This window comes from Mustela putorius, unplaced genomic scaffold (genome assembly GCF_011764305.1).
Source record: "Mustela putorius furo isolate JIRA1106 unplaced genomic scaffold, ASM1176430v1.1 tig00000450_pilon_pilon_pilon, whole genome shotgun sequence".
NCBI classification, from domain to species: domain Eukaryota; kingdom Metazoa; phylum Chordata; class Mammalia; order Carnivora; family Mustelidae; genus Mustela; species Mustela putorius.
The window spans coordinates 1834644-1854390 of record NW_025421385.1 but is presented as its reverse complement, the minus strand read 5'-3'; the positions used below and the strand labels follow the sequence as shown (position 1 = coordinate 1854390).

Below are 19747 nucleotides of genomic sequence, written 5' to 3'. Positions count from 1 at the left end.
TCCCCAGCCCAGGACACGGGCGCACAGAGCACGCATTCATCCCACGGCCCCAAGGGGCACACAGCTCGGGACGTGTGGGCCTGGCCCTGGGCTGACCTCAGGGTCCACCTAGAAGCGCAGGGTACACCTGCTTTGAGATAGTGTGTGTGTCGACCTTCATCTGAGAACCAGCCCTGCAGGCGTGGGGACAGGAGGCTGGCACCAAATCACCCAGGTTTGCGTTAGTGGGCAGGCCTGCCAGAGACGTGCCCCAGGAAGGTCGGGGCTGAGCATGTGGGGACACACGGACCCGCCTCTCCCAGGGGAGTCGGCACGTTGGAAAGGCCCTGGCAGAAGGAAGTCTGGAGGAGCTCTGGAGGCTGCTTTACAACCAAGATGGTCTGATTCTAAAGCAGGAAAGATGTGAAGGGGTAGCACTCACATTGTTCTGCCCAAAGCCCATGAAGGCAGTGGGATCGACACCTAAACCCCTTCTGCTTCCCCAGTGGCCGCACAGGGGCCCGCCCGGCGCAGGAGTGGTCCGGGGCATCGTTCTGGAAAGGTCTGGGGACAAAGGGCCTCCCGTCCGCCGGTGCCCCCATTGCTGGCGCGGCACTGGGTCATGAGAGTCTGCCGAGAACAAAGGAGTTAATTCCGTAGATCTCTGATTTTCAACTGGGATTTCAGCAGGAAGCCCCAGACAAAACAGATTTTAATTCCCTTCAGTGTTAACGCGCACAGGGGCCATGTCATGTCCTTTGTGTTCTATCTCCAAAGCTGCTGATGGAAAACATCTCAAGCTGAGTCACCCCACATCAGCCCCGGTTCGGGTTCATTTCAGTCCAGGGTTTCGCTGGGGCTGGGTGGGTGTCCTGGGGCTGCCTCCCCAGCATCTCCGCCTGGGCGGCTTAGAACAACAGAAACCCGCCCCTCCCAGGTGGGAAGGCCAAAGGTCTGGGTGTGGGCAGGGCCGCACTCTCCGGGAGGGGCCGAGGGGCGGCTGGGCTCCGAGCCCTCTGCCTCCCATCGCTGGCCTCCTCCGCCCAGCCGCCCCACCCCTGCACCTGCCCGAGTCACCCCTGGGTGCTCACGTGGCATTTCCCCTTCCTGTAAGGACTCAGTCACTCTGGACTTGGTTATGCCACAGAGACCCCACGAACGAGGTCACTTCCCAGGTACAGGGCTCAGAACCTGGGGGGGGGGGGACACAGTTCTACCCCTAGCAATGACAAGCTCAAATTTGAGGTATTTTTAAAAATAGACGCACCCTGTGGCTCTTCCTCCAAGGCCCAGAATCTACTTGAACTTGCCTGTTCTGTTTTTCATCTCACGCCTGGTTAATTCAAGTCCCTTCAGGGCACAGAGCAAACAACGACATCCCTCTGGCTTCCCACCGAAACCACCCCAGCCCCGAGCTCGGTGTGCGGTTCCCCGCTTGTTACCGAGACCGCCCTCTGGAGGGCCAGCCCAGAGCCCAAGCCCCACGTTCAGAGTCTTCCTCTGGATGGTTCTTTCTCAGAGTAAGCTCCGTCAGCGTGAGCACGCGTGGCTCAGGGTTGAGCTGCCCCCCAGGAGCGCTGGGAGGGCCCCGGGGTCGCACGGGGACAGACAGCTGGATGGGGGGGGGGCTGTGGTTGGGAGGAACAGGGGAGTAAGAAGCCCCCAGCACTGACTGGCCCTGGGTGTCAGATCCCGCCACAAAAGGGCTGGCACCAGCCACCCTGCAGGCGGAGAATTAGCAGGAGGGAGAACGCTGGCTGCCGCTTGGCCTCAGTGCGAAGCAGGAGGAGAAGAAAATAAATATCCGTGTTCCCTGTGACTGACACAGTCTTCATTTGCATGTCATTCATGAGAAATGCTGATAAAGAACCGCTCACAATGCGGGAAGGGGGGGAAGGGAAGGAAAGATTGCTTTAGTTGAAAATAAAGGGGTTTGTCTCAGCGGGAGACGAAATATTCACATTAACTCCCAGGATTTCCTCTGGTCCTGTGGGGGTCTTAGATGCTTCAGGCAGCACGAGCCACACGTCGCCATTTCAAACAAAGTCAATGTCAAAAATGATACTCCGCGAGGTTTTTTGTTTTTTGCTTTTTGTTTTTCTGGAAAGAAAGAGATAGAAGAGAAATTAATTCACGAGGACACTGAATGCTTTAAAAAAATGCAAGCCGTCACCAGATGAAGACTAGAAAATGAAAGACTCCTTTTTTCGGGCTGATTTGAAAACAAGCAGGGGGACCCACAGACTGAACACAGCAAGACTGACTGTGTCCCCCGAGCGAGAAGGGTGAACAGCCCAGAACCACAGTAGCGGATACGCGATCTCAGGGAATAACTCCAAAACAGACGCCCCCCTTCCCCGAGATTGCTGAGTATAACCTTCTATTCTGTTCAAAACAGGCGTAAAGACCGAAAGAGCCCATCAGAGAAAGCTGAGAAAACAGCCATTTCCCGCAGATGGGCGCACACGTAGGGCACCGACCTTCCCTGTCAGACTGCCCTCTGCAGGGTCCCCGCCCGGAGGGTGCCCACCCGGAGGCTGGTGCCCGTCAAACGCCCTCCTTCAGGATCTCTGTTGGGGAACAGTGATCTGTGCATGCGGTCGTGCCTCCCCATAACTGACGACCGGGAGGAGCCAGCTCACGGGTTTCTGCTGAAGAGGTGGGTGCTTGGACATCGCCCGGGAGGTGGGGGGCAGGATGACAGAGGCGAGGACAGAGCGGAAGAGAGCTCGTTACCGAGCCAACACTGATGGCTCAGGACTTCCGCTCACAGCAAGCGAGGAGCGCCGTCCACGCGGGCCTCACGTGACAGAGTCTGGATGGGCCCTAAGGAGCACGTTGCTTTGTCTAGGAATTTTCATCGCGTAGGAAAGAACTTAAAAAAAAAAAACAAAAAAACTCTAAGATTATTTTTTCAATAAAGTGTATGTATTTAGAATCTGAAAGGGTTCCAGGTTGGTTTTTAAATGATGTGAGTTTGAAAGTTTATCTGTGGGTGAAAGTCTCGTCTGCATTTAGCAGCGACTGTGGGTTTACGACTTCTGACGCCGGGTCCTGACAGTCTGTAATGCGTTCTCTGTTCAAAGACACAGTTTGATGGAATTTTCGAGTGAGGCATTGCTGCTTCAGATCATTTGTCTGATGGGGGGGATGTGATTTTTGTACATTTGCATGTTTGGTGTTTGAAGAACGGTTTTCTTGAAGGAGCTCAAACCCCTTCGCGAGTCTTGGCTTCATAAGCAAAGACGACGGGACCGGATTCTTTGAGCTGATCTTGGATTTCACTTCTGATTCCCTGGGCTCAGCCGACAGGTGGGAACTGCCGCAGTCACTGGGCCCGCGTGGCCTCTGGCTGGGACCACAGCTGGAACAGATGGAGACACTCGCCCTCCCCTCAGCTTTCCAGGGCGGGAGCGCGTCACAGACATAGGCTCTCCTTCTCCAGACCCCAGGACACTCCACATTGAGGTGGGGAGGGCACAAGGAGCCCCCAGCAGCACTCACAATGCATGTTTCTCTCTGGACTTTGATTTCAGACAAATAGTCTGACAATGTTAATGTCTCATTTATCTACTTCTGTCCGTGTGTGTCTTGGAATGGAGCATGTATTACATGCTGTCAAAAAACCAGTGCGGGGAGCAGACAAAAATCAGACTGTGCTAGATGCAAAGAAAGTTTTAAACCTATAAACGGGCCTAGCTACGGTCCTGGGGCTCCTTCTGGTCCTCCCGAGGCCTGGTGCCTTTCAGAAGCACCGGTGCCCTCCCACAAAGTTGCCCGGGAGAGGCCCCGCTGCCCAGGGGTCTGTGAGTGTCCACAGGTGAGCCCAGAGCTGGTGTCCCATGTTACACGTGATGTCGTACCGAAGTCACCAGAGTCGGAAACATCAAGAACCCCCCTGCCGACAAGAGCTCCTCTCCTGCAGCAGGCTGGCAGCCTTGGGCTTGGACGGTGAGCTGGGTCCCTGTGGAACACACTGTGGCCAGGACAGGAAGCTCATGGTATGTGGCCCCAAAGGTCTGACACTATGACCTGTGAATGGGGTTGGGGTCTCAGTGCAAGTGTTCACATGCTCAGTGGCTGAGAGGTTGTCCGACTGCCTGCCCAGAAAGGGGCAGCTGAATGTGAGCAAGATCAGAAACCATCAGAGTTTCCTTACACCTTCTCCACAGTTACTGGAAGTTCTACCACATTTTCCTTAAGAATCAAGATCTTTTAAGGTGTTAATTCATAATGTAAAGGATCAGTCAGCCAACTCAGCACTTCCGTCCAGAGGCATATGACCACGGACACCAAGCACCCACCTGGTGATGGAATTCAGCAGCACGGAGCTCCTGAGACCCAATCCCGTAGGAGTTTCTAATGGGTCACGGAGCTGGGAGCCCGGGAAGGGTGCGACATTAGACTGCTCACACCTCTGGTACCATGAAGAGAGTTTCATTGAAATACGGACGATTATTCTCTCCTCCTCTAGTGTGTAAGCATCTGACACTTTCAAAGAGTGTCATTACAGGCAATCACCTTCCATTAGCTATTGTTCCCCGCTGTCCCTGCAGTCGGCTTTACCACCAGCCCACTTGCTCAGCTCAGCAAGCCAGTGCAAGAAAAGACTCACTACTTCCAAGAACAAACCAACAGAAACCAGATTATAAGAAAAAAGATTCTCCCTCCATATTCCCAAAGCTGAACCCAGGAATCAAAACTAGTAATCCTTTCTGTGTGCTGGGGCAGGAGTGCCATGTGCTGCCAGCAAACCACACTGTGCCCTCCCTACTGACGTCGCCCAAAAGACCGCGGGGTGTGTGTGTGCACACACATGGACACACACACACCAAAAGACTACCATCGCCTCCCTTCTCAGAGAACACACACATGTACACCACCACCACCACTACCATCAATGCCGCCACCACCACCACTGTTACCACCATCACCATCACCACCATCACCATCATCACCACCATCATCACCACTACCAGCATCCTCACCATCATCACCATCATCATCATCAATACCACCATCACCATCACTACCATCACCATCATCATCACCAAAACCACTATCACTATCATCATCATCACCATCACCACCATCACCACCATCACCATCATCATCACTATCATCACCACCATCATCACCATCATCATCATCATCACTATCATTACCATCACCACCATCACCATTATCACCATCATCATCACCATCATCACCGTCATCACCACCATCACCACCATTGTCACCACTATCATCACCATCAGCATCACCATCAGCATCACCATCATTACCATCACCACCATCACCATTATCACCACCATCATCACCATTCACCATCATCATCACCATCACCATCACCACCATCACCACCGTCGTCACCACTATCATCACCATCATCACCACCATCATCACCGTCATCACCACCATCACCACCACCATCACCATCATCACCATCACCACCGTCATCATCATATTGTCAATATCTCCACTACCTTGGGTTGTTTTTGCACTCATTCATTCAGCACTTATTCCTTTCACACATTGGCCTTCCCCCTTAATTCAGCATTAATTAACTGCTTCCTATAGGTACTCATCACTTTGCTGGGCTTTGGAGAGGCAGAAATAAATAACCCATAATCCCTGTTCTTAGGTCTCATAGACTGTAAGGAATATAAGGGACACAGAAAAATAAACTTAGCCTTACTGTAAAAATGCACTTTCTTATATAAGTCAGACTCTAGAAACCAGGGTAGCGAGCTCTGAAAGAGAGCTCCAGTGTTTAGACACGGAGTGGTACTCCCTGGCTGAGGGAACAAAACCCAGCAAGCTGAGAAACACCCCTCCTCACCGCCCCCCTCCAGCATGGATCTCGATGCCTCGGCAGAACACTCATGGGGGCTGAGGTCTCATCACCAGGAAGGCGCCCACGCTGAGATTGGGGCTGGCCTAGGCGTGTTCCTCAGGAGGTGGGTTTGGGAAGGTGCTGCTCGTCACCGTGACTGGCCACCAGGTCCCAGGAAGCTTACGGAATTTCTAAGAATGTACCTAATGACACATTCCCCCAGGAGCTAATGGAATACTCTTCGTCTTGCCACATCGGCATGAAATACCAGCCTCCCGACCACACTCGGCCTCCCTGCAGGAAAGGGGGGTCTGGGAGTTCGTCCATCAGACCGTCGCAGAGACAGATTGGAAACGGATCGGCAGATCCGTCTCCAGGGTCACGAGGTCACGTGCAGAGCACGTGTTAGTCAAATGAACTTTTTCAGAAGAGTGTCTCCTTTTTGGAGCGGTCAACAAGGCTCCACCGTCCGTAGAAACCACGGCGCACCCTGAGCTCGGCTGTACCTCTTCACCTGCAGGGTCACTGCACGCAGAAAGCCATGGCGGCACCTTCACAGCAGACAAAGAACAGTCTCAAAATGCCGTAATGGGCCCAAGTAATGCTCTTGACATGACAGGTGCCGGGACGTTGGAGCTCGTCTCTCTAGGTGAGTGAACCAAACTCCTGCACTGTTCCCCACACTAACCTCAGTGCTACGCCACAAGACCGACACGTCCAGATCTGCAGGTACGGGGCTGAGTGAGAAAGACCAGCTGTCGAACGGGATGACTTGTCCGAACCTACCTATCCGGAACTGAGTGTGTGAGCGTGCCTGTGTCTGTGAGTGTGCATGTGCGTGTGAGTGTATGTGCGTGAGTGTGTGCACGTGCGTGAGTGTGTGCACGTGCGTGAGTGTGTGCACGTGTGTAAGTGTGTGCATGTGTACAGAGCCTACCTACCCAGAACTGAGTGTGTGAGTGTGTGAGTGTGTGTGTGTGCGCGAGAACAGAGGACGGAACAGGAAGGAAGTCCTGTAAAACGTGGATGACAGCTCTCTTGGTGGATGAAACTGGGTGTGGGGGGGAGAGTTCTTGCTCCACGGCTGTTAAGAGTACAGGATTTTTTTTTAAGATTTATGTGTGCATTTATTTCAGAGAGTGGGGTTGGGGGAGGGACAGCGGGAGAGAAGCTTCAGTGGACGCCCTGCAAACGCAGAGCCCAACATGGGGCTCCATCTCTCCGCCCTGGGGTCACAACCTGAGCCGAAACCAAGAGTGGGATGCGGGGGCGCCTGGTGGCTCAGCGGGTTAGGCAGCTGCCTTCGGCTCAGGTCATGATCCCGGGGTCCTGGGATCCAGCCCCCCGTCGGACTCCCTGCTCAGAAGGAAGCCTGCTTCCCCCTCTCCCACTCCCCCTGCCTGTGTTCCCTCTCTCGCTGTGTCTCCCCCAAATAAATAAATAAATAAAATCTTAAAAACAAAACAACAACAAAAACAGTGGATGCTTAACTAAGGAGCCACCCAGGCGCCCCTAGAGCATAGGATTTGGAGCCAGAGCAACCAGAGGTCAAATCCTGGTTCTGAAACCATCAAATTCGCTCTTTGACAGTCACTGCTTGAACTTTGATGTCCTCAGCTGTGAAACGTAAGTCACAAGAGCACCTCGCATGGACGTGTATTTGGGATCGGATGAGAAGGCCGTTACCATGTCCTACCTGCTCCGTGGTGGTTGCTAGGACTTCCTTTTTTTCTATTTTGGAAATAGAGACATGCATGCTTCTGGAAAACGCATTTTTTAAAAAATCCACATCACTTAAGGCTGGCGTTTCTTGTCCTTTTCTCTTAAAGACAGTGTAATCTAACACAGTATTTGGGACACTGTCGGTCAAGCAGAGTGACACGGTTCCCGGAGCCTCGCACCACGGATGTCATCCGTGTCGTCAGCCCCAGAACGCAGGAAGCAGAGCGGATCGATCTCTCCCGCGCTGGCTCCCGCCGTCCCTCTCCTGCCCTCTGCGTTCACCCAGACGCTGCTCGGAGCTGCCCCGACGGAGGAGCCGAGGGGGCGTGGGCTTCGGGAGATGCCCCCGCCTCGCAGAAAGCACTGCAGTGTCCACCCTGAGCGAGGCGCGCTGGCTCCGTGGGACGTGGGTGACCCCATGACGAATGAAGAAGGTAAGATGCCAAGTGGCGGCCGGTTTGCCAGGTGACAAGGGGGCCCGTCCCCCGTCGGCCTCCGTGTCCGCACGCCCATCCCTCTAGCCTGCGGGGTGGGACGCTCTCCGACTCTTCCCCAAACACAGAAGCTTCCCCGGGGCTGAGAGCAGGGCTCGAAGCCACCACGGCGCCCGTCACGTCACTAAGAGCATTTCACTGACAGTCTCCTGTGCCGGCTCACAACGTCACAGCAACGACTGAAAATCTCGGCACCTGTGCTGAGCCATGAGTCTTACCTCCTGCTGTGAGTTTCCCCCTAAAATAACGGGATGCCCAAGGGCGTCTGCACCGCAGCCCAGACTCGGGACGGGAGCCTGACCGCCCCCTCGGCGCAGGATGACCCCTCCTCGCCTCTCTAGGAAACGCGGGGACTTGGATGGGATTCACCTCCCCTTATCGACCTTGCGGCTACGCGTGAGCTCCCGGGACAAGGCCCTTGCTGGGAATCAAAACTGACACGCTTCAGCCGTGGCCTCAGCCGTGGTCTCAGCCATGGTCTCAGCCATAGCCGCTTTGATAGACCCGGTAACCAGTGTGGGATCCTCTTCAGGAACTTTAGCCAGAAAATAAGAATCAGGCCTGTTCGTGGGGTGCACGGCTCGCTCCAAGGGCCAGCGATTGCATCACCTACATGGACGTGTGCAGACAAGAACCACAGATGTGGTTGAACACATAGCACGTGTGTATACTAAAATACCATTGGTGTATATTATTTTAAAATACGTAACAGCCACCTAGTATAGCATATTATATACAGCTACACTGTAGATGTTAGCTACACACATTTTAAAATCCGTGTTGGAATACTAGCGGCCTGGGGGTTATTTGCTGTCTAGACTTTAGGGGCCAGGAGGGGTGGACTGGGGACTCTCCTGGGCTAGGGGAATGGGTCACTTTGGTTGACTGTCATAGCTCCCATAGTGGCTCCTGACTTCCGTTACAAAGCAGAGGCGTCCCCCAGAGAGCGGGTAGGGGTGCATGTACCGTAGCAGAGAGGAACTGGGGTGGGAGCTTCTCTGGTCCCCACTAAGACCCGGGATGTGAGCAGGGCACAGTCAGGACGGAGGGTCAAACCCAAGAAGGCTTCTGTCTCTAGAAGGAAGAGAGGAAAGGGGCTTGGGGTGGACATGTATGGGGGCGTTCCGTGGGCCTGCTGCATGGGCCGCGCACCCCCGCAGGCCAGGGCGTTCCGTTCCGCACCGGCCGTGTCCCGCCCAGGTTGTCCCCGTGGGTCACGTCACTGCTGGCAGCGTCCTGGCCACCGTCCCAGGGAGCAGGACCCGCGACTCAGGCTCCCCTCGGCCAGCCCACTTTTCCTGCCCCTGTTTTACACCCCAAAACGTGTCCTTAGCGTCACCTGTGCTGGGACTGGGCACCAACATGGCTTGCAGACCTCACACTTCAAGTTATTTATAGGTTTTCATCACAGCCCTAAATAACACAGAAAATTATCACACATCACAGTTATTTGAAGCCACGAAAACGTTCTTTCAGCACTTTTTATTTGCAGCGAAGCCTTCAGGCTCCAAAGCTCAGCTCCTGTGTGGGGGTGTCCCTCTGCGGAGGGCCCTGGCTTCTTCAGTGTGTTGGTTCTCTCTCCCCCTTGTCTCTGAGGACCCCGGCTCCCCTGGGCCCCTCTCCTGAGGCAGCCTCATGGGTCCCCGAACGGAGAGGATCTCAGCTGCTCCAATCAGAATCACCTCCAGGTCAGGGAATCTGCTTCTCCCCGGATCAGCTGCAGAATTGCTCTTCTTGTCGCTTCTTTTGTTGTTTTTTTTTTTAAAGATTTTATTTATTTGACAGAGATCACAAGTAGGCAGAGAGGCAGGCAGAGAGTGGGGTGGGAAGCACGCTCCCCACTGAGCAGAGAGCCCAATGCGGGGCTCGATCCCAGGACCCTCGATCCCAGGACCCTGAGATCATGACCTGAGCCAAAGGCAGAGGCTTAACCCACTGAGCCACCCAGGCGCCCCTGCTTTCCTGATTATAAAGTTACCTGATGCTAATGGGGCCTAAAGCATGAGTCATGTGCATGTGCTGACAATTTTGTTACATTAATTGTTTTTCTTTAAGGGATATCAGTACATAGTTCAAGACGTTGAGCTACAACGGGTACCGGGGCAGTCTGCCTCCCACCGCCGTCCCCAGCCACCCACATTCCTTCCCTGGATGCCACCCGTGGAGCCGGCTTCTCCTGCATCTTTCAAGAGGTATTTTGGCATCAACAGATACACTCACACAATTTCAGGATCTGCAAACTGCGCACAGCCTCGTGGTCTGAGGAGGACGACATGCATGTGGCGAGCCCACCCCCGCGTTTCCGGCTCCTAGCGCCGCAGCACGCAGACAGGCCGCCCGCGCCGACCCCCTCTGCCTTTCTGTCGCATCTGGAGCCCAGGGCCAGTCCCCAGCCCAGACCCGGGCCAACCCAACTCACCCGAGTCTCTGCTGACTTCACTCAAGGACAAGGGCACGTGAAGTTTCATTTTTCCTCTCGTTCTGAGATGCCCTGATGAACATTATTAACCGTCTGTTCCGCCCACAGAACCCCCACGCGGACTAGGAAGCACCATGTTTTCTTTTCCTTCCTTTGTTCGGCCCCAGTTCAGGCTTCCTGGCGTTTGTTCCCACGTGTGCAGGTCCCCACGACCGTCTAAAGGCAGCGTCATTTAGCTCCAATTAGCTAAACCCAAAAGGGAATTTGAACTTTACTCGAAAGGATGCTAATGGACACATACCCCATGGGGAAAAGATACACACGCCCCAGTGCCCTTGAACCACTCGCTTCCATGCGCAGAAAACAGACGAATCCCAGAAGCGGAGCTCAGAGCGGAGGACACACGCCCCCGGGGCGCACGCGGCGGTCTCCCTCACAGACGGGACCAGATGGGGTGAGACGCACAGCCCAGGCGGGACGCTCTAAATTAAAGCAAGAAATAACTCTCCCGGGGATGAGGTCAGCGCTTCCCTGGGGGCGGCTGGAGCGCCGGCCTCTCCCCAACACCCTGGGCGACAACCCTGGGTGATCACAGCACAGCTGTCCACATGTCCTGGAACATGTTCTACTTGTTATTTGTTGATTTTTTATTATTGTGTCTAGTTGGCCACTGCGGAGGACAACATTAGGGTTTGGTGCAGTGTTCGGTGGTCCGTGAGTTGTGTGCGACACCCAGCGCCCACCGTCACATGTGCCCTCGCCATGCCCGTCCCTGGGTCACCCCATCCCCCACCCCGGCTCCCCTCCCCTCAGTGTGTTCCCCGGGGTCCAGAGTCTCATGGCTTGTCTCCCTCTCTGATTTCTTCCCACTCGGTTTTCTGTCCCTTCCCCTGGGGTCCGCTGCGCTACTCCTTATGTTCCACAGATTTCAAAAGAAAAATACGGACACAGACGGAACCCCCAGCACCAGAGAGAGGATCCATGTAATCCCAAAGACACGTTGGCAAACGGGCAAGACGGATAAACGTAAGAATTTGTTAATATTGTTCTCAAGTTTTCCAGCATTTCACTTCCTAGGGGTTTGAATCGCTGTTCCGTTTTTGTTATCACAGAACACTCTAATGTTGCGCCACGCTCTCTTCAGGGCTGTTTGATCAGTAAGTCTCAAGGCCGTGGCATTGCCTTCGGGCCTCCCCGCACGCCGTGTAAAGAGGTTCCAGAATTCCACCGACTAAATAGTAAAAATCATCCGTGTGGGTATTTAAATCAGTCCCCTGGATTTCAAATCGAATGTTTCTTTGGGTCATAAAATGTCCACAACCTGGTTCAGGTGCCAGGAGACCTCGCGAAGGCGCCCACACGGCGGGGCCACCAGCCGGGTCACGGGTGTGCCACGACATGCCGTCCCCTGCAGCGAATCGAAGGCACTTCCGGTCCACGCTCAGAAGCCGACGTGTCCTCATGAAACCACCACTGCTCGTTCGGGAAACACGCCGTGGGAAAATGGAGAAGCAAATGCTCACGTCGACGGAGTTTGTTGCGGGAAACCATGACCACGACCGACGCTGCCATCCAGGATCATGTCACAGCGAGGGTGGAGGAAACCGTCACTTTCCTCGGGGCGACGTGGGGACCGAGGGAAACCCCCATAGCAGGATGTGGTTTTTGCCAAGACTGGAACAGGCTCATCGACCGTCGCTCTCCATCGGCCCGAGCCGGCACTAGTGGCGCCCGTGGACTTGCCCACCTCCCCGGCCCGTGGCTCCGCAGGGTCACTGTCTCACTGAAGCCACGCAGTTTCCGTTTGGCTACTGAATCCGTGCGGGAGAAGAGCCGCCGCAGGTGATGACCTCCACGAAGGTCGCTTGTTGTCCTGGCAAGGACACGATGCCACAGCCACCAGCACCCTGAGCACCTTCCCTTCCGCCCCGAGGCCGCCTCGCCCTCCCCGTCTCTGCTTCCTCCCCAATAACCATGACCGCAGAGTTCAGCCCATTCTTGGGGGCGGAGGGAGGAAGGCTGGCAGCACAGGGACCCGCCTGCCTTGGAGACATGTCGGGACATTTGAAGACCTTCTTAGGACACGGAGCTATGCCCTAGGTGACCACCTCCTGACAGACAGCCGGGGCACCTGGGCCCAAGCAAACCCTCGGCTCCTATAAAGCTTGGGGGGACGCCACGACCGCTCCCGCTCCGTCAGCCAGAACACATCCCAGGGCCCGACGCCAGCCTGCAGGGGCTTGCACGTTGGCCCAAGGACGGCGGGTATGTGCAGAACGCCCCGTGTCTCCCGGGTGCTGTCACAGGAGCTCGCCACCCACCGCCGAACGCGGAACACCTCACACAAGGCGAAATGACGCATGACAAAACCACAGACTTTGCAGGAGCCACTCTCCCGTGGAGCAGTGCAGACAACGCTTCTCTCACGCACACGCTGAGTCCATGGGGACCATCTCCAGTTGGCCACCGGAAGGGAAGGCGCAGGAGCTCCTGGGGTGTCAGTGGGTTAAGCCTCTGCCTGCAGCTCAGGTCGTGGTCTCAGGGTCCTGGGATCGAGCCCCGCGTCGGGCTCTCTGCTTAGCGGGGAGCCTGCTTCCTCCTCTCTCTGCCCCTCCCCCCTCAACTTTTTCAGGTTTTCTCTCTTTCTCTCTCTCAAATAAATAAATAAATAAATAATCTTTCTTAAAAAGAGACGCGCATAGATCACGGAACGCACAGATGCCAAAGGAAATTCTTGAGTGTCAGAGTGGCCTTCGGGAACCCGATCTACCATTTGCAAAGCCCACCTTCCCTGTGACCCTCCTGGGCGCGGGGGGAGGGGTGGTGCCGCGTCACGTTCTGCTGAGAAATTAGCCCCGGAGCCCCACGTGACACTTGATTCTTTCCTTCGTTTTAATAAGGATTAGTCACTAATGCAGTGAGAACCTACATTTTATTCTATGTGTGAGGAAATAGATGTATTAGTCACTCTCCTGGTTTCATCTTTGAAGATAATGTCCTCAACCAAAACGCTTTACACCATTTATTTTGAAAGTTTGGTGCCCCCATGTTAAGCAAATTCACTTTAAATGGATCACGAGGACCTTCTGAATAGGGCTCGGGGCTTAGGCTCAGAGACCAGGAGATTCAGGCTCGAAGGTCAGGGTCTGTGGCAGCTCGGTGGCTTCTGCGACTTTGGGCGTGTTGTCCGGCCTGGCTCTGGCAGAGCCCCTTGCCCACCTCTCCCTGACGGCAGCAAACACAAGACCCAGCGTGGAGAAGTCTCAGAAAATGATAGGTTTCGCTATCAAGATTTCCAGGCCACCGAAGTCTGTGTTTAAAATCCTACTTCGTCTCTTTATAATTTTATGTATTATTTTAGGTTTTCTAATTATAGTAAAGTTCACATAAGTAAATTAAGCAAGTGTGCTGAACTAAGGCAGCCTACACGTTTCGGATGATCGCTCCACCTGTTCTGGCTGGAATCCGGGGTGGGTTACATAAGAGAAGGAGGAACAAACGCAGAGGAATGTCATATTTGTGCAGGAAAATTAACCCGCGCGGAAGGGATGTGATTAACTCTCCTCAAGGAGTTGCTGCGCAGCGGGGCGGAAGCCCGCGCACGCGTGGTCCTTACGAAGCATCAGGTGCTGTAGAGACCAAGGAGAGGCAGGAACCCCCATCTGCACACACGCGGCGAAGGGTCGCAGCCGGCCCTGCTCTCAGCTCGCGTGAGTGTAGCGGAGGAGCCACTGAACGGGGTTGTTGCAAAAGGAAGAAAGAAAGAAAGAAGAGAGGGGGGGAGGGGGAGGGGGAGAGGGGGGAGGGGTGGGGGGAGGGAGGGGGAGGGGGGAGGGAGGGGGAGGGGAGAGGGAGGTGGCGGCTGCTTCACACTTATCTGCAGGAACGTTCCGAGGTACTTGGTGCTTTTCATTGTTTGAAATCCAATCCGTCCGTCAGTCCAGGCGTGAAGTCTAGTGACGACCGCAGGTGCCGGTCACTTCTCAGGGAGAGAAAACGTGTTTCCCCCCGAGTTCTGCTGGCCGGTACGGCCGGGAGGCCCCGAGAAGGCGTTCTGTGTCTGGACGGGGGAGTCAGCAGGGCTATAAACCGCGCGGGAAGCCCTGTGTCAGCAGAGACCCGTTCTGGGTGGAGGAAGCCACGGACACGAGGGGAGCCCAGTGTGAGCGTGCGTGCGTCTGTGTAGGTGGGTTTGCAAGGCTCGGTGTGGACAGCGTGTGTCGTGCTAGACGGACAGGAGTCGGACAGGAAGGGCAGAAGAGGGCAAAGGTCAGGCGCGGGAAATCTGCGCATCATTCCTGAACTGCGACGACACCCTCAGGTCAGTGTTAAAATGTGGGGTAAGGCCTGGCCCTCTCCGAGCGGATGAGAGTTATGCACCCTCCCCGGAAAGTGCCCACATGCTCACACAGACACACGACGCCCAGCACACCCGTGTAGAGACTCACATACCCACAAGCTGTCGAGCAGCTTAAGAGCTTTACTAGCTGGAGGGCCGTGGGGGCGGCAGCTCGCCGAGCCTCTCCCTCCAGTGGGAGAGCAGAGTGCAATCGGGAAGGGAAAATTGGGAGAAGGACCTCATGATGGCCAAGAAACACCCCCTCCGCACCACCACTAGCACAGAGGAATCCACCCTTCGTCCCCCACCACCAGCCCTCCAGGACTCAGACTACACAAAAGAGGAAAAACAGGAAACCCCGGTGCTTCAGCTATAGCTCAGAGGAAACCTGAACCATCTTAAGGAGAATGGAAGCAGAAAAAATGCCATCTGCAGCACGTCCGAACAACCAGAGGGCTGGACAGAACAGACCAGAAATACCGTGGAAACGGGGAACACCAGAGCCTCACATGGAGACCAGGAAGCGCCGCGTGGAGAGCCGGTCAAGACCCAGTCTGGGCAGAAACACGTCTCCAGGACCAGAGGGAAACCCCCACCGGGCTTTCTAACGTAAGAGGATCGGTGGCCCTAACCAGGAGAGAGCCGTGGGGCAGGGCTGTGGCCGGCGGCCGGAAGGGAGGGGTAGTAAGAGAGACGAGCCGTCCTGCGCAGAAGGCAATGGTGTTGCCGTGGCAGGAGACCGGGTAAGCAGTGACGGGCTCTGGTCGTGCGGAAAGGCAGCCTGGCCTGCTGGTGACTCTGAGCGAAGACCATTCATGAAGTCTGGGGTGGTACATTTCACACAGGGACAGACACGGTCGCGCCTCCTCCCTCTATCCCTTTGACCTCAGGGACAGTCTGGCCACCTGCTGTCGGCTTCCTTTCCGACTCATCCCCCAGCACTCGTCTCGTCTCGTCAGAGCTAGACTCGCTAGACCTCATTCCCCCTGCTCCTTCTGCGACCACACCTCCAGCCATCCTTCCAAGGACGAACTCTCGAATCCTTCTCCCTCGCCAGCAGGACCTATGCACACGACTGCTGCTCAGCATCTCCTCGTGGACGTCATGACTCAGATTCAGTGCACTCAAGATAGACGTGATAGACTTCCCCCCCACGTGGTCATCTTCTGGGTTCTCTGTGCTGGTCCAGGGTCCCACCATCAGGGCAGTGCTGCTAACCAAACCGGGCCGACTCCAGCAGCCTCACCGCCAATCTGTGCTCAGCACGGGGTAGTTATGCTCAGTGCCACTGGGATTCACCCACCTTCCTCCATCTGCCCTGCTGCCCCTCTGGTCCAAGCTCCCTGTGCCCATCAGTCCTCCTCAAGGACACCGACCACCCCTGACTCCACATGGCTCTGCTTCCTTCGGACCCGCGCCGGGGTTCCAGCAAGAGTGACCATGGGGACTCCCTTCCTAACTTCAAGCTAGATGCTCAGCCACGCTCTTGGGTGTGATGGCCCCAGAGCCTAACTGGTGTAGCCCGCAGGGATTCTTTCAAGGTAGGGACACATTCCAAGACCATCCAATCAAGATTATTTAAACTAAATCCTGAGACTTTTAAAAACGTCTCAAGGAAGCAGACTTTTCTTCCCCACTGGCCAAGAAAACAGAGCTTGTACGCAGATGGCCATTTTGGAACAAACCTCCCCACCTCCTGTCTCCGTCGGGAAGGGAGAGACGGCCTGGTAACAGAAACCGTTCCAAGAACCAGAGCCCAAAGTTAGAGACACAAACCAGGTCACACTATTTTAGCCTGGATCCAGTATCCCTGAAATGTATTTAGTGACCTTGGCTAATAATCTCACCCACTTTGTTTTCTCAAAACAATTCGATTTGGGTTTTCTGTAAAACAGAGCAAAAGCATCCTAACTGTTACAGTTAACATATGGGTGATCGGAGATCATTACCCTATTGACAAAAATTCGTCAAGTGTCCTGTTACTCATTGTTCTTATGGTAAAACCCAGACATTTTTAGTAGGGTCTCCGCGGCCCTGATCTCCTCCGTTTGCCTTTCCAGTCACATCCACACATCGCTCTCGGCACTCCGACCGCACAGAATTCATCTCAGCTCCCTTACCACGTTCCTTCATACTGTAACATCTGTGGGCTTAATTTTTGGTCTTGAATGCTGTCACTTACCCATCACCACCCAGGTGACTCATCTTTTCCTCCAGGGAGCTGGGCAACGTTAGATTCCTATGACATGCTTTATAGAGTCGTGGCTCTTCCCTCCAAAATGCCTTCCACGGCTGATAATTAAGTACTGCTTAGTTTGACCGTTTCATTGTCTGCCCCAGGTGGCAAGCTGTGTGAGTCCCAGGGAAGCTGTGTGAGTCCCCAGGGAGGTCTCCTGCTCACAGTTGCGTCCGTGACACCTACCACAGCAGCACATAGTAGGTGCTGAAAAGCGCCTATTTGTGGATAGGTGGACGGATGGATGGATGAATGAGCAGATAGACAATCAGCTGGATGAAGGGACGGATGGGTGGACGGATGGACAGGTGGATGGATGATGGATGGATGGATGGACAGGTGGATGGATGATGGATGGATGGACGGACAGACAGACAGGTGGATGGACAGGTGGATGGATGATGGATGATGGATGGATGGATGGATGGTTGGACGGACAGACAGGTGGATGGATGATGGATGGATAAATTGTCAATTAACTCTTGAGCTAGGAGTCAGGAACAGAGTGAGAGGTTTCTGGCTTGAATTCCTGGGTGGAGACGGAATCTTCCACGGAGCTACAGAGGAAGAGACCCTGGGCAAGGACGCGCGTGCGCACGTTGCGATTGAAATAGTGGGAGGGAGAAACAAGTGAAATCAAGTTTGCGGACGCGGCCCACGTTCCCCACGACCCCCGAGTGACGTGGGTCGTGTCAGCCACAGTCGATAAGATCCATTCCGACAGTTGCAACCAGCCATGGCTTTCATTCCACAGACCGTAGATGCCCTCAAAATGCGTATCTTAATCCGTTTCCTAAACCTGCTTTGTCCCGCGTGCACGGCCCGGCTCCTGTCACGGGGTCTTCCTTTATGAACACGCGCTCGGCTTCAAACCCTGCGTCCCGACCGTCACGGGTGACCCTTTCCTGCCCTCGGAACATAATTCTGCGTAATGCAGTGTGGACGTCGAGCACGTTTGCCAATGAGTCGCTAAGAAGAGTGTTTTCGCTCAAGACTGAGAAGGACAAATTGTAAACTCTGGCACTCGTGAGGCTGCGTGGGGCCCACGGCACGGAGACGGCACGCGTTGGAGAGCGAAGGTGTAACTCGGAAATGAAACCCCAGGGCCAGCGCGTCAGCGGTGTTTACCCCACAGCCTGCATTCAGACGGCTGGAGTTCCCTTAGCCTTGGCACTGACCACTGTTTTCTGATTATTTAGAAATCAGTGATTACAAAGACAGATTATTTCAAATATTTTATACAATGAGAAAAATGTTTATTTTATGTGAATTTTTCCATTTTTGAGATTTTGTTTTTCCTGGTAGGATATTCATCTTCGTGATGGTTGTTTTTTCTTCTTTTTCATTATTTTAAGATTTATTTATCTATTTTGAGAGTGTGCATGCACGCAGGTGGGGGAGGGGCTGAGGGAGAGACAGAACCTCCAGCAGACCCCCCCACCGAGCACGCAGCTCCGCGCCGGGCTCAGTCGCACGACCCTGAGATCATGACCTGAGCCGAAACCAAGTGCCGGGCGCTTCGCCGACTCGGCCACCCAGGCGCCCTGGCTATGGTTGTTTTTGAATGTGAAACACAAAATATTATGTGACGCGCGGTTACTCTTAAGTACAGTTCACGCTTATGTTTGTTAAACACAGACACAGAAAGCAGGAGTCTTTGACACATTAAAAAAATGGATACGGGAAAATAGAAAAATAATTCTTCCAAAGAATTCCACAGCTGCATCAGGGCCCAATCACTGCCCCCGCGACCCGGCCCCGTCAGCTCGCCGAAGAAGCCACACATGGAAACCGACAGGGAAAGCCCCCCGGAGTGAAAACACGTATGGAAAAGTGCGTCGCACACTTCCTTCTGGTTGCCGCACCGGGACCGGGAAGGACCCGAAGAAGGGAGGGACCAAGCAAGCTGCTGCGTTCGGCCCCGCAAGGGCAGGGAAATGGGGCCGGTGTGCAGAGGTCGTGGTGGGGGAGGCTGAGAAGCGCACGCAGCGGTGGCAGAGGAGCCGGGCCGACGGCCGGCCGGACCGCAGGGCTGCTTGGGGACCCAGGAGCCCCCACACTCCCCTCTTGCTCAGGAACAGGACCCCGTGACGGTACTTGTGCGGAGCACCCGGCATGCTGGAGGGCAGGACGGCTTCCCCAGCCTCCCTTGCAGCACAGGGCGCCGGTGCAGAACCCAGACCAGTGGGGAGCAACCACAGGGGCCTCCTTGCAAGAAGGAGACCCCCTCCCACCTCTGTCCCTCTGTCCAAAGCTGGAACGCCGGCTCCAGCATGAGTGGTCCTGAGATGTCGGAGACGTCTGAGCAGCCGGCGCGGCAGCCCCGGGTGGTTCAAGGACACGGGTGTGTGCACACGCATCCGTTGTAGCCGTGCCCAGCCCTGACTAGCTCATGACCTAAGCCCCGGAGCGCAGCTGGTTCCTGACGAGCTCGGCCCTCCAGGGTGCATCTGGGAAAGGGGCCCAGGGCTCCGTGCCGGGGAGCCCTCTCCTCGCTCGCTGACTTGACAAATGGGCTGAGACGTACACATGCCTGTGAACACAGACACGTGAACACACAATACACAGGTGAGCGTATGTGCACATGTGTGGACACAGGCAAGCACATGCATACGTGTGAACACATGTGGGTGTGTGCGAGTGCACATACGTGTGCATGTGCACACTGTTCCTTACACCACGTCACTGTGAGCCTTAAGCACAAAGGGGACAGACACCTGCT

General features: G+C 55.0%; 2 long non-coding RNA genes across 2 annotated transcripts; both read left to right on the top strand.

The window, feature by feature from the left end:
• The first annotated feature begins 518 nt into the window (after positions 1–518).
• On the top strand, positions 519–2924 carry LOC106003509. The gene is made up of 2 exons (XR_001176038.2): positions 519–1154; positions 2378–2924. It is a non-coding gene; the product is annotated as an uncharacterized LOC106003509 (long non-coding RNA).
• A 4649-nt stretch (positions 2925–7573) lies between these two features.
• On the top strand, positions 7574–10223 carry LOC123392100. Its single transcript, XR_006606780.1, has 2 exons — positions 7574–7971; positions 10087–10223. It is a non-coding gene; the product is annotated as an uncharacterized LOC123392100 (long non-coding RNA).
• Positions 10224–19747: the final 9524 nt, after the last annotated feature.